Consider the following 14,348-nt stretch of genomic DNA (forward strand, 5'->3'; position numbering starts at 1 on the left):
GGCTCAACAAGAACTAAATCGAAGGAATGTCACCGATGTGGTCGGGGCAATTGCTGCTGCAGAAAGGCTCACCGACTTTGTTTCCTCTAAAGACCCAAGAAGAAGGAAACAATCTTCAGGTAATTGCCCTCTAAAGTATTCTTGAGGGAAGGAGCTTGGTGGCTAATAAAAGAAAAAGAGTTCCCATAAAGGGCCAAGCCCAAAGGGTAAGGCCGTGAAACCTAGCGGATGCTTCTTGTGTGGAGGGCTGCACATGGTGAGGGAGTGCTCACAAAAACAGGCACTCAATGCTTTAACAACTTCCATCCATCTCCCTCGGTCAGACAAGGGCAAAGCTGTTGCTCTTAGTTCGAGCAGTTCTAAATCCAGCAGCGATGATGAGGAGCCGCAAGGACCCCGGATGGGAGCAATGTGTTTGTTGAACGCCATGCGGGGTCAAGTGGGGTAGAACACGAAGACAAAGTTACAAAAAGCAGGAAGCGATGAGCTGATGTACGTAGACATCAAGCTAAATGGCCAAACGACCCGTGTAATGGTGGACATGGGTGCTACCCACAACTTCATAGCCGATCGAGAAGCAAAGAGACTTGGGTTGATCTTGGAGAAGAGCCCAAGTCGAATGAAGGCGATGAACTCGGAGGCCAGGCAAATCTTCGAGTTGGCAAACGGAGTTCCCATCAAGATCAGAACATGGAGTAGGAACACCAACATGATGGCAGTGCCATTAGATGACTTCCAAGCGATTCTTGGAATGGAGTTCATGCACGCGGCGAAGTTGGTGCCTATGCTGTTCCTAAACTCCTTGTGTATGATGGGAGGTGACGACCCCTGCGTGATTCCCGTCTCTCGAAAAGGAACCAAGTAACCCCAATATATATCGGCATTGCAACTGAAGAAAGGGGTGAGAAAAGGTGAATTAACCTTCGTGGCTGCTTTGAAGCTAGAGCCACTCGACAAAAAGGTCATTCAAGAACCTATTGTGGTGGCAAACATCCTAAAAGAATTCACTGATGTTATGCCACCCGAGTTGCTAAAGACTCTTTCACCACGCAGAGGCGTGGATCACAACATCGAGCTGGAGCCAGGAGTGAAGCCTCCAGCGAGACCACCCTACCTCATGCCCCCATCAGAGTTGGCTGAACTCAGAAAGTAGTTAGGTGAACTGCTAAGCGGTGGTCTCATCCACAGCTCTAAAGCACCATTCGAAGCTCTAGTTCTCTTCCAGAAGAAACAAGATGGGAGCCTCTAACTATGCATCGATTACCAAGCCCTCAACAAAGTGACAGTGAAGAACAAGTATCCCATCCCACTCATCGCGGACTTGTTCGACCAGTTGGGCAAAGCTAAATATTTCTCAAAACTTGACCTTCGGTCGAGGTATTGGCAGGTGTACATTGCTAAAGGCGATGAAGCGAAGACTACCTGTGTGACTAGGTATGGAGCATTTGAGTTCTTGGTGATGCCTTTCGGCTTAACCAATGCTCCGACCATGTTTTGCACTCTCATGAACCAACTATTCAAGGAGTATTTAGACAAGTTCATGGTCATCTACTTAGATGATATCATCGTCTACAATCAAATGCTCGAGGAGCATGTCCTACACCTTCGGACAATTTTCAAGGTTCTCTGGGAGGACATTTTGTTTGTGAAAAGGGAGAAATGCTACTTTGCCCAAATGGAGATCTTATTCTTGGGGCATTGAATTGGTGATGGCACCATTCGCATATACAAATCAAAAGTGCAAGCGGTTGCGGAATGGTGAACTCCAAAGAAGGTACCAGAGTTGAGATCCTTCCTTGGTTTCGTCAACTACTATTGATGCTTCATAGTAGGATACTCAAAGCATGCAACTCTACTGACGGAGTTGCTGAAGAAGGACATTGGAAGTGGTCGGACAAGCGTGAAATAGCATTCCAAGATCTGAAGGCTACTGTTATGGAAGAACTAGTGCTTAAATTGCCAGACTATGGGGAGCCTTTTGAAGTCCATACAGATGCTTCAGATTTGCTATTGGGGGAGTACTCATGCAGGAGGGTCATTCGGTGGCCTACGAGAGCCGCAAGCTTAATAAGACCGAGCGACGGTATCCGGTTCATGAGAAGGAGATGACAGCGGTGATCCACTATCTACGAGTTTGGCGACACTACCTTCTCGGATCGTGATTCATGCTAAGGATAGACAACATCGTCCTGAGCTATTTCCAAACACAGAAGAAACTTTCCCCAAAGCGAGCACGATGGCAGGACTTCTTGGTTGAATTTGATATAGCAATGGAGTATAAGCTTGGAAAGGCAAATGTCATGGCCGATGCATTGAGTCAGAAAGTGGAGTGCATGAATGCCATACAATTGAAGGACGGAGGCCAAGCAAGTTAGTTGTGTTAGGATCGGAGCGGCACTAAGAGGGGGGGGTGAATTAGTGCAGCGGTGAAGTGCGATAAACTTTTCACGATTTAAACACTTTTCGGAAACTTCGTACGATAAAAGCAACATTTTCGTTTAAAATCGTTTCGATTGCGTTTTAACTTGAAGAGATAAGTAAGACGGAGACAAAGCAGTATAGCATTAAAGTGCAAATGGTTTGCAGTAATATAAATGACAATAAGTAAATGCAAACCAGAGATTACGCCGATTTTACAGTGGTTCGGTCAAATGACCTACATCCACTTGCGAGGCCTCTCTTCGATGAGGCTCCCACCTTCCACTAGCAAATCTCTTGAAAGGAAAGGGTAAATACCCCTCTTACAACTTTTACAAGCGGTTCACTCTCTTACAGATTTTCAGCAAGAAAGAAGGAGGTGAACACTAGCAAATTGAAAACAAGAAAGGCAAAGACTCTTCTAAGACTTTTCTCTCAATCACTTGCTGCTCAAAAAGTTGTATTCTCAGCTGAGACTTGAGGGGTATTTATAGGCCTCAAGAGGATTCAAATTTGGGCTCCAAAAAATTTGAATTCTCTTATGTTCCCGATGCTGGCGGTGCCACCGCCCAGCCAAGCGATGCCACCGCCCAGCCCAGGAGGTGTCACCGCCCAGCTCTCGGGTGCTGGGCGGTGCCACCGCCCAGCCCAGGCGGTGCCACCGCCTAGCTCTCGGGTGCCAGGCGGTGCTACCGCCCAGCCAGGCGATGCCACCGCTTGGCTCTCCGATTCATTGGTTTGGCTTAATTTTAGCCTAAACCAAATCTGACTTTGGGCCCAGTTGGCCCCTAACCAGGATATAGGATTATCTCTTAATCCTAATCCTAATTAACGTACTAACTATGAATTTAAAGACATTTTCTAAGCTATTACAAAGTCTGTAAGTCAAGACTTCTTCCGGCAAGCTTCCGGCGAACTTCCGGCGGTCTTCCGATAAACTCTCGGAAACCATTCTACGGACTCCCGGCAAGCTCCTAGACTTCACGATTTGATCTTGGCGAGTTCCGATGAGCTTCTTCGGCAAGCTCCGATCTTTCTTGGCGAGCTCCGCGAACTTCCAACGAACCTTCCGGCGAGCTTCCGAAAAACCCTTCGGCAAGCTCCCTACTCATTCTTGGCTAGTTCCGGTAGCATTCCCGATGAACCTTCGGACTTCCGTGGAACTCTCGAACTCGCAATGAATCCTTCGTGCTTGACTCTGACACTTTGTTTTGCTTTATGTCTTCATCGTTATCGTAGTTAATCCTGCACATACAAGCAAAAACTCTACTCCGATCTAGACAATTATTATAAAGCGAATTGACATTCTATTGCCCGGCACGTCATTGGTTGGCGCTTCGTCCGATTATTCGGCGCATCGTCCTCTCTTGCGGCTTGTTACCCAATCGGCGGTTGACCTCCGCAATGCCGATATCCTTGGCGCAATTCCGCTCTTGGCCCGATGCCCGACGTCCGAAGCCTTCTGCCATCCAATATCCTAACGTGATCTCCTCCGGCGCAACGTCAATTCCTCTTGCCTTAATTGTCTAATCCTGATCGAGTAGACCTGCATCACTCAAAATGCAGTTAAACATAAACATAATTATCAATTGGTTTCATCATCAAAATACGAGATTCAACAAGTTGCACTCTTACTTCCTTTCCAGGATCAGGGATGGACTATATAGTGACCCCCAAGCAATTATCCTGATGTAGCTCATCAAAGAAAGCAAGGCACAATGATTTTGGGTCCAGGAGGGACTCATTTATACAAAAGGGAATAGGGTTTATGTTCCCCGAGTGGACAATTTGAGGCATGAACTCTTAAGAGAGTGTCACGATTTCCATTGGGCTGGACACCCAAGCATTCACAAAACGTTGGCTCTCGTGGAGAGGGCCTTCTACTGGCCGAAGATGGGGACTGATGTGGAGGAATATGTTCGAACATGCCTCACTTGCCAATAAGACAAGGCAGAGCAGCAGAAGCCGGTGGGACTTTTGGAGCCGTTGCCCGTACCAGAAAGGCCATGGGAGAGCATTTCCTTGGACTTCGTATCAAGCTTGCCACTTGTAGGGAGACTCGGATCGATACTCGTGGTGGTCGATAGATTTTCAAAGTGTACAACTTTTATTGCTACTCCCCTACATTGTTCAGCAGAGGAGGCGGCCAAACTGATGATGAAGGATGTGGTGAAGTATTGGGGAGTCCCGCACAATATCATTAGTGATCGAGACGCTCGGTTCTTGGGACAATTCTGGACCGAGCTATTTAAATTGTTGGGGTCAAAGTTATACTTCTCCACAAGCCTCCACCCCTAGACGGATGGCCACACTAAAAGGATAAACTCGCTCCTGGAACAATATCTTCGGCACTATGTGAGTGCCAACCAACGAGATTGGGTGAAGTTGTTGGACATTGCCCAATTCTCCTATAACTTGCAGCGGAACTCTGCGTCCAATAAGAGCCCCTTCGAGATTATTACAGGACAACAACCGTCAACTCCTCACACCATGATAATCGGGTATACTAGAAGTTGTCCGTCAGCCTACCACTTCGCAAAGGAGTGGCACCGAAATGCAGATATTGCGCGGGCTTACTTGGAGAAGGTGGCAAGAAGAATGAAGAAGTGGGCAGACTTGGGAAGGCGACCACAAGAGTTCAAGGTTGGCGATTTGGTGTTGGTCAAGCTCCAACCAGCATCACTCCAATTCTTTAGGAATAAAGTCCACAAAGGATTGGTGCACAAGTATGAAGGGCCCTTCCCAATTATCAGCAGGGTAGGCAACGTCTCCTACAAATTGCAACTGCCGGCTTGGTTTAAAATTCATAATGTTCTTCATGCTAGCAACCACATGTACAGCTTCTTTGCAGCATGTTTTGCCTTGGTTTTTAGTCATTTTGCTTGTAAAAATATAAGTTCGAACAAGTTACAGTGTTACCAAGCGACCGCTTACCGAACCGAGCAAAATAGCCCCAAAACAACTCCGTTTTCGTGTGCCACTGGCTGTTTTCTACAGTTCGCCTCTGCTCACCAAAACGTTAGCCATCTTAGCCCCTTTGAACCCCTTGGGTGGCATAGGGCTGGATGGGGCTTCGGTATAGTGTCGGGCATTGAACAACCTTTCACAAGTTCGCACGTTACCTTGACGGAAACTTGTTGCCACGCCCGACACCTGGTGAGCAGCTGTTTGTGGACTTGCAACTGTTCGTTCAACCCTCTAAAGTCCTTGTTTTCCCCCTCTCCCTCTTCTCTCTTGTGCATGCAAGGTGCTCATTGAATTGCTTGTAAAGCTTCCCCTTTTCGTGAGACGTCGGGACTTGTTCGTCGCTCGTTCTTTGAACTAATCAACTTTCTCTTTTTACAGGTCCTTCGGGACCTGCGAGAGGTTGCAAGTGGGCTGATCTTTGTGGATGCAAATCGAAGGGCGAAGTGCAGCTTAGGCAACGCAAGCTAAGTTCGCATCTTTGCCGCAAGGGTGCCTCGTGACTTAGGTAAAGCAAGCTAAGTTTGCGTCTTGATCGCAAGGGTGCCTCATGCCTTAGGCAATTCTAGCTAAGGTCGTGACAATTCGTCGGAATTTCTGCTGGAACCAACCGAGAAGTCCAGGAGCTTGCCAAAGAAGCTCGTCGGAACTCACCAAGAAGATCGTCGTGAAGTCCAAGAGCTTACCAGGAGTCCGCTGGAACATTGTTAGAGATCGTTGGAAGTTCGCTGGAAGAAACTAGACTTACGAACTTGTTTAGCTTAGTAAATGTCTTAGATTTTATAGTTAGTACATAATTGGGATTGGAATTGGGCCAACCTAATTAGGAGCCAGTTGGGCCCATGTAAGGATTGTGTTGGGCCCAATGAAAGGCCCAAATAGTGACCCAAGAAGTGGCACTGTCGTGGCATAGTCTTCAAGACTGTGTCAGGTGGTGGTATCGCTAGTCTGGGCAATTGTACCGCCCTTAGCAAGGTGCCAAGCGATGGTACCGTCAGTCTGGATGAGATGTTTTTAGGTTCCAAGTTTGAATTAACTTGAGGCCCATAAATACCCCTCTCATCCTTGGTTAATATACACAAGACTTGAGAGTAAAAATAGAAAGAAACACTTTTGCAATCTTGTGTGAACTCTTCTCAAAGTTTTAAGTGTGAGAATAGGTTAAGAGAGGAGTAAGTGGGGGTGTAAGGGTTATCTCCTAAACCCGGTAAAAGGAGAATCGAGTTATAAAAGGTGGTTGGTCTTCACCTATTGAAGGAAGACCGATAGTGGATGCTGGTGGCCTCGACGGAAGAGGAATCGGTGGAGTGGATGTAGGTCATAATTACCGAACCACTATAAAAAATTGGTTTGCCTTTATTTTGAGAAATTTACTTTAAACTGTAAACTGCCTTCTCATTACTTGCTACGCTTTTCCGTACGCTTTCAATCTAAGCATATTTCCGGAATCGGTTTTCAATGTACGAAGAATTTTCAAAAACATAATTTTTAGCGCTGCACTAATTCACCCCCCTCTTAATGCCGACTCGTTCCTAGCAATTGGTATCAGAGCCTCGTTATTTCTCATTTGGTTTAACACCCAAGAGAAATGACTCTTTTCGACTTTCAAGAGGGACTCTCTCTCATTCATCCTCTCTTGTTCAATGGGATGGATTATATATATTGGAAAACTCGAATGAGAGTTTTCTTACTTTCTTTGGATTTAAATTTATAGAGTATTATGGAAAATGATTTTCGAAGGTCTTCTCTTCTAATGAACCATTGGAATGATTTGGAGAATAAGATATTTTCTTTAAATGCAAAGGCTATGAATGCCTTATTTTACGCCTTAGACAAAAACGAGTTTAATCGAATTTCTATGTGCGAAACGGCTTTCAAAATTTGGCATACTCTCGAAATCACACATGAAGGCACTAGCAAAGTTAAAGATTCAAAAATCAACTTTTTAATGTATGATTTCGAGCTGTTTCAAATGAAGCCGAGCGAAACTATTGTTGACATGTACACCCGCTTTACGGATATCGTCAATAGTTTAAAAGCTCTTGGCAAATGTTTTTCGAATCTTGAACTTGTAAATAAAGTTTTACGCTCACTTTCTAAAACTTGGGAATCAAAAGTAATGACTATTCAAGAATTAAAAAACTTAAACCATTTACCAATTGAAGAACTTGTAAGGTCTTTGATGACCTATGAAATGACGTGCAATGTACGTGAAGAACTTGAGAACCACCTTCCAAAGAACAGAAAGGATTTCAGACATCGAATAAAAGAAGACCACTCGAGCGAAAGCTTAAGTGATGATGAACTTGTACTTCTCACAATAAATTCTAAAAGTACTTAAAGCAAGAATCAAAAAATAAAAACAAATTGAAGAAGAAGAAAGCACTTCGGGACGAAACGAGTACCTCTAAAGACGAGGAGCAAACTAACAAAGGCGAGATGGCAAACTACGCCATAATGGTATTCGATGATGGGGTAATCAAAATGCCTTTAATTTATTTCGAAATTACATGATGCTTTTCATGAGTTATTTTTAATTTAGTTTAGAATAATTATTTTTCTTGAGAATTGCATGTTTAATGAAAATGCAAATATAAAATTGGATCATGCTTACCTTGCTAGTGATTTTAAAAATAATCATAAAAATTACATGTTTTATGATAAACAAACAAAATGATTTTGATTAAAGATGCTCTATGATTAATGAAATCATATTTGATTTGAAGTAATGATTTGATAATAATGCTTAATGAGTTTATCTTTCGAAATTATGCATGATGATTCTTGTGATTTATAGATTATCGATTTTTACCGTAATGAAAGTTGCTTTTTTGGTTTTAAAAATGATGCATGGCTTTTGTATGGAAACTAGGCATGAAAAGTTAGATTCACCTAAAAAGAAAAATGCATGACTACAACAAACAAAATGAACTTGATTGAAAATGCTTTATATTTGATGAAATCATTTTCAATGATGTATAATGATGTAATTATGTAATGAAAATATTAAAATTTTGGTACCATGCTTGGTGATTTTATACTATGCATGAGATTTAAAAATGATGTATGGTGATTTTGTTGAATCTTGGATTTTGATGATGAAGTCAATGGTCATTTGTTATCTAATCCATATGTTGAGATAAGTGTGTAGGATTAACTATGATGGAAGTAAGACATACAATAGGAGTTGCGTCGGAGTCAAGACCATGATCACATTGGGGGTTCGAGAGTTCGACGGAAGTCCGGACGGTCGTCGGAGGTTCTGTAGGAACAAATCCGAGAAGTCCAGGAGCTTGCCAAAGAAGCTCGTCGGAACTCGCCAAGTGGATCGTCGCAAGTCCAGGAGTTTGTCGGAAGTCTGTCGGAGCATCGTCGAAGTTTCATTGGATGTTCGCCGGAAGTTCACCGGAAGAAGCGATTGACGCACCAGAGCAAGTTGCAATAAATGTCTTAAGAAATATCGTAGTTAGCACGTAGATTAAGTTAGGAATGAGAGGTGATCCCATTAACTTAATCTGGGGGCAATTGGTCCCTTGAGAGATCCAAATTGGACCGATGGATCAACCCATTCGGACCAGAATTCCTGCCAGGCGGTGGCACCGCCAAGGTCGGCGGTGCCACCACCTAGGAGATGGTCTCCCAGGAAAGCTGGGCGGTGCAGCCGCCTAGGTCAGGCGGTGGCACCGTTTGGGCTCAGTCTCCGAGAGAGACTAGGCGGTGCAACCGCCCCAATCGAGCGGTGGCACTGCCTGGGCTCAATCTCTGAGCGAGATTGGGCAGTGCAACCGCCCCTAACAAGCGGTGGCACCACCCAAAGGCTCAGTCTCTGAACCGCCAAGTGGTTGTACCGCCCCAGTCAGGAGGTAGTACCGCTAGGACCCCAGAAATCTGGAAAAAGATATTTTTGAGCTCCAAATTCAAACCAATTTGGGGCATATATATACCCCATCCTTTTCTGCATGAAAGGGCACCGAAAATCCAATCTTACTCTGTGATTTTTAGAGCTCAAAAGTGTTGTAAAGGCTAGAAGTTCTCCTCCCTCTTTTCTTTCAAGTTTTGATCTTTTAAGAGAGGAGAGAAAATTCTGTAAGGGTTGTCTCCTAAGCCCATCAAAAGGAGTGAAACTGTAAAAGGGTGGTTGGCCTTTGCCTATTGAAGGAAGGCCTCTAGTGGACATTGGTGACCTCATTGATGGAGGAAGCGAAAAGTGGATGTAGGTCAAGATTGATCGAACCATTCTAAATCTCGGTTTGCATTTACTTTCTATTCTCTATCTTAACTGCAAACTGCCTCCATAGCTTTACTTTAACTGCACTTCGCCTAATCTAAGTTTAAGCAACTTCTGAATCGGCTTTCATACCGAAATCACTTTTATCGTACGAACGCCGTATTTTAGTTTGCAATTACATTCTGCTCTCTATCTTAACTGCAAACTGCCTCTATATCTTTACTTTAACTGCATCTCACTTGATCACAAGTTAAAGTGATTTCCAAATCGGCTTTCTTACCGAAATCATTTTTATCGTACGAATGTCGTTTTAAATCATCGAAAGTTTTCCGCTGCACTAATTCACCCCCCCTCTTAGTGCTCTTGATCCTAACAATTAGTATCAGAGCGGGTTAACTCTCAAATGGATTAAAACCCAAGAGAGATGGCATATGCCAGAAACCAAGAGGGCCACTCTATTACATGTCCACCCATGTTCAATGGGACGGACTACACCTATTGGAAGACCCAAATGAGGATCTTCCTTATTTCAATGGATTTTGAACTTTGAAATCTTGTCAAAAATGGATTTTCAAAATCTTCTCTTCCAATGATCGATTGGAATGAATTGGAGAAGACTTTCGCTCTTAATGCAAAGGCTATGAATGTCTTATTTTGTCCGCTTGATAAAAATGAGTTCAATCGTGTTTCGATTTGTAAAACTGCGTTTAATATTTGGCATACACTCGAAGTGACTCACGAAGGCACGAGTAGAGTGAAAGAGTCAAAAATCAATATTTTGATACATTCTTTTGAACTTTTTCGAATAAAACCGAGCGAGACTATTGGCGACATGTACACCCATTTCACGGATGTCGTCAATGGTCTAAAAGGACTCGGCAAAAGTTTTTCAGATTTTGAGCTCGTAAATAAGATTCTAAGATCCCTTCCTAAGAGTTGGGACCCTAAAGTCACTGCTATTCAAGAGGCTAAAGATTTAAACAACTTCCCTCTTAAAGAACTAATCGGGTCATTAATGACCTATGAAATGACTTGCAAAGCTCATGAAGAGCAAGAAGACATCCTTCCAAAGAATAGGAAGGATATGACACGTAAAACTTTAGATGACCACTTGAGAGAAAACTCAAGTAATGAGGACTATGACGATGACTTGGCACTTCTAACAAGGAAATTCAAAAAATTCATTAAGAGAAACAAGTTTAAAAATGACACAAAAAATAAATTTGAACCCAAAAAGGATCAAGTTATTTGCTACAAATGCAAAAAGCCGGAACACTACAAAAGTGATTGTCCCCAAGCCAAGAAGAGTACATCAAAGAAGAAGGTGCTCAAAGCAACATGGGATGACTCAAGCGCGTTCGAAGAAGAGGAGTCCAACACCGAGCAAGTTGCTCATTACGCTTTAATGGCCATCGGAGAGGAGGTAAGAAATTTAATTGATGCAGATTTATCATTTGATGAATTATTAAATGCCTTCCATGACTTATTTGATGAATGCAAAACAATTAGTAGAAAATATAAATTACTGAAAAACAAGCATGATAGTCTTGTTAGCAATTTTGATAAATTAAAAACTGAATATCATGATAGTTTAGCTTAATGTGAAAAATGTCATGATCTAGAAACTCTCCAAAAGGAGAACTTGCTACTTAAGGATGCCTTGAAGAAATTCGAGGTTGGTAGCAAGTCTTTGAACATGATTCTTACAAATAAGGGTCACGTTCCCAAAAGAAGTGGAATCAGATTTGTGAGAAGTCCTCACCAAAATCCAACCATCTTCATAAAAGGCCCTATCTTACATGTTCGGCGCCAAAGCAAATGTAACTTTTATTATAAACATGGACATAAAATGTACATTGTCTATTTAAGAAAATTAGCCCGAACAAACTGATTTGGGTTCCTAGAGGAACCATGATAAACTCTATGCAATATAATAAATAATGTAGATCAGTTTTTGAGGCACCCAAAAGTAAATGGGTACCTAAAAATTATCCTTTCTTGTAGAAACATACATCATCACAAGCTAGGAGCAAGAGATGGTACCTTGATAGTGGATGCTCAAGGCATATGACCGGAGATCCATTTTAATTCTCTTAGCTCACTAGCATAGACGAAAGCTATGTCACCTTCGAAGACAACAACAAGGGTAAAATCATTGTCAAAGGAACCATAGGTAACAAATCCAACTTCTTTATTGAAGATGTTTTGTTAGTTGATAGTTTAAAATATAACTTCTTGAGCATTAGTCAATTATGTGATAAAGGATATATCGTCAAATTTGAATCTGATGCTTGCATCATTGAAAAACCATACAAAAACACATCTATGATTGCATTAAAATAGAATAATGTATACACCATTGACATCAATGATCTTTACAATGAAATGTGTTTCTCGGTTTTGAATGAGGATGCTTAGCTTTGGCATAGGAGATTAGGTCATGCTAGCATAAAACTAATCACTCACATATCATCCAAAGAACTTGTATAAGGAATTCCTCATATCAAGTTCATCAAAGATAATGTGTGTGATGCTTGTCAATTAAGAAAACAAATTAAGGGTAGTTTCAAATCTAAGAATCAAATAAGCATCTCTAGGCCCTTACAATTGATCCATATTGACTTGTTTGGACCAATCTCTACATCAAGCCTAGGAGGTAGCAAATACGCCTTTGTTATTGTAGATGACTATAGTAGATACACATGGACTTATTTCTTGAAACACAAAAATGAATGCTTTAGATATTTTACCAATAAAAGAACTTTAATTATAGAAGAATCCATTCATGTTGTTTTCAATAAGATTTCCGAAATCAAGAAAAATAATTTTGATGATGATGTTACTTTCGATTCTTTGAATTTAAATGAAACCCCTTCTCCAACTAGTAACTTGGATGCATCCACTTCCGAAACATCCTTACCCAAGGATTGGAAGTATGTAGATGCTTATCCTAAGGAGCTAATCTTAGGAGACATATCTAAGGGGGTTCAAACACATTCTTCCCTTAAAAATTTTTGTGCCAACGCCGCTTTTCTCTCCCAAATTGAACCTAAATGTATTGATGAAGCCATAAAAGATGATTCATGGTTTATCACAATGCAAGATAAGTTAAATTAATTTGAGAGAAATGAGGTGTGGAAGCTTGTTCCTAGGTCAAATGACCATTTAGTTATTAGTATTAAATGGGTCTTTAGAAATAAGCACGATGAATCTGGTATCGTGGTTAGAAACAAGGCTAGATTAGTGGCCAAAGGTTTCAACCAAGAAGAAGGTATCGATTAGAAGAAACCTTCGCTCTTGTGGCTAAATTAGAAGCCATAAGGATGCTCTTTGCCTATGCTAGTAATAATAATTTTAAGTTGTTTCAAATGGATGTTAAAATGACTTTTCTTAATGGCTTTATTTATGAAGAAGTTTATGTTGAACAACCTCCCGGATTTGAAAATAATAGCCTCCCTAATCATGTATTTAAATTAACTAAAGCTCTCTATAGTTTAAAATAAGCCCCAAGGGCTTGGTATGATAGACTTAGTACTTTTCTTATTGAAAATAATTTCACAAAAGGTAAGGTCGATACTACATTGTTTATCAAGAATTTTAAAAATAGTTTTATCATTGTTCAGATTTATGTTGATAATATTATCTTCGGTTCTACGAATGAATCTCTTTGTGAATCTTTTGCTAAAACCATGAGTCTCGAATTGAGTTTGATGGGAGAATTAACATTTTTCTTAGGCTTACAAATTAAGCAACTAAGCAATGACATCCTTGTTAGTCAAACTAAATATGCTTTAGATCTGCTAAAAAGATTTAATATGGATAGCTCAAAAGCTATTAACACTTCTATGAGCACCTCCACTAAGTTAGAAGTTGATAAAAGTGGAGAAAGCTTCGATCAAAAAAATTATAAGGGTATGATAGAAAGTTTACTTTACCTCACTGCAACTAGACCAGATATCATGTTCAGTGTAGGACTTTGTGCTAGGTTTCAATCAAACCCTAAGATATCTCATCTCAAAGCGGTTAAAAGAATACTTAGATATCTTAAAGATACCACAAATATAGGATTATAGTATCCAAAATCTGAGAATTTTGAGTTAATTACTTATGCTGATACGGATTTTGCTGGGTGTAGACTAGATAGAAAAAGCACATCAGGAACATGTCAATTTTTAGGATATTCCCTTGTTTCCTGGTCATCTAAGAAACAAAACTCGGTTGCACTATCAACAATCGAAGCTAAGTATATTGCAGCTAGTGCATGCTGTGCACAAGTTGTGTGGATGAAAAACACCTTAGAAGATTATAAAGTCCATCTTAAAAATATTCCCATTAAATGTGATAACACAAGTACAATATGTTTAACAAAGAATCCCATTCAACACTCAAGAACAAAACATATTGATATTAGACATCACTTTATACGAGATCATGTCACTAATCATGATGTAATCATAGAGTTCATTGATACTAAGCATCAACTAGCTGATATTTTTATAAAACCTCTAAGTGAAGAACAATTTGATTTCATTAGAAGAGAATTAGGAATGTTAATATGTCCGAATGCATAAACTTGTTAAGATTATTTTTCTGATTTTTTTATTTAATGATCAAATCACTTAATTTCCATGATGATTTTACATAATTACATGCCTTAATTACATGTTGGAAATTATGTGTTTTGGATATAAAAATTTTCATGATAATAAGCATGTTTTATCTTCATGATTGAATTTGA

This window comes from Musa acuminata, chromosome BXJ1-9 (assembly GCF_036884655.1).
Source record: "Musa acuminata AAA Group cultivar baxijiao chromosome BXJ1-9, Cavendish_Baxijiao_AAA, whole genome shotgun sequence".
In the NCBI taxonomy this organism is placed as follows: Eukaryota; Viridiplantae; Streptophyta; class Magnoliopsida; order Zingiberales; family Musaceae; genus Musa; species Musa acuminata.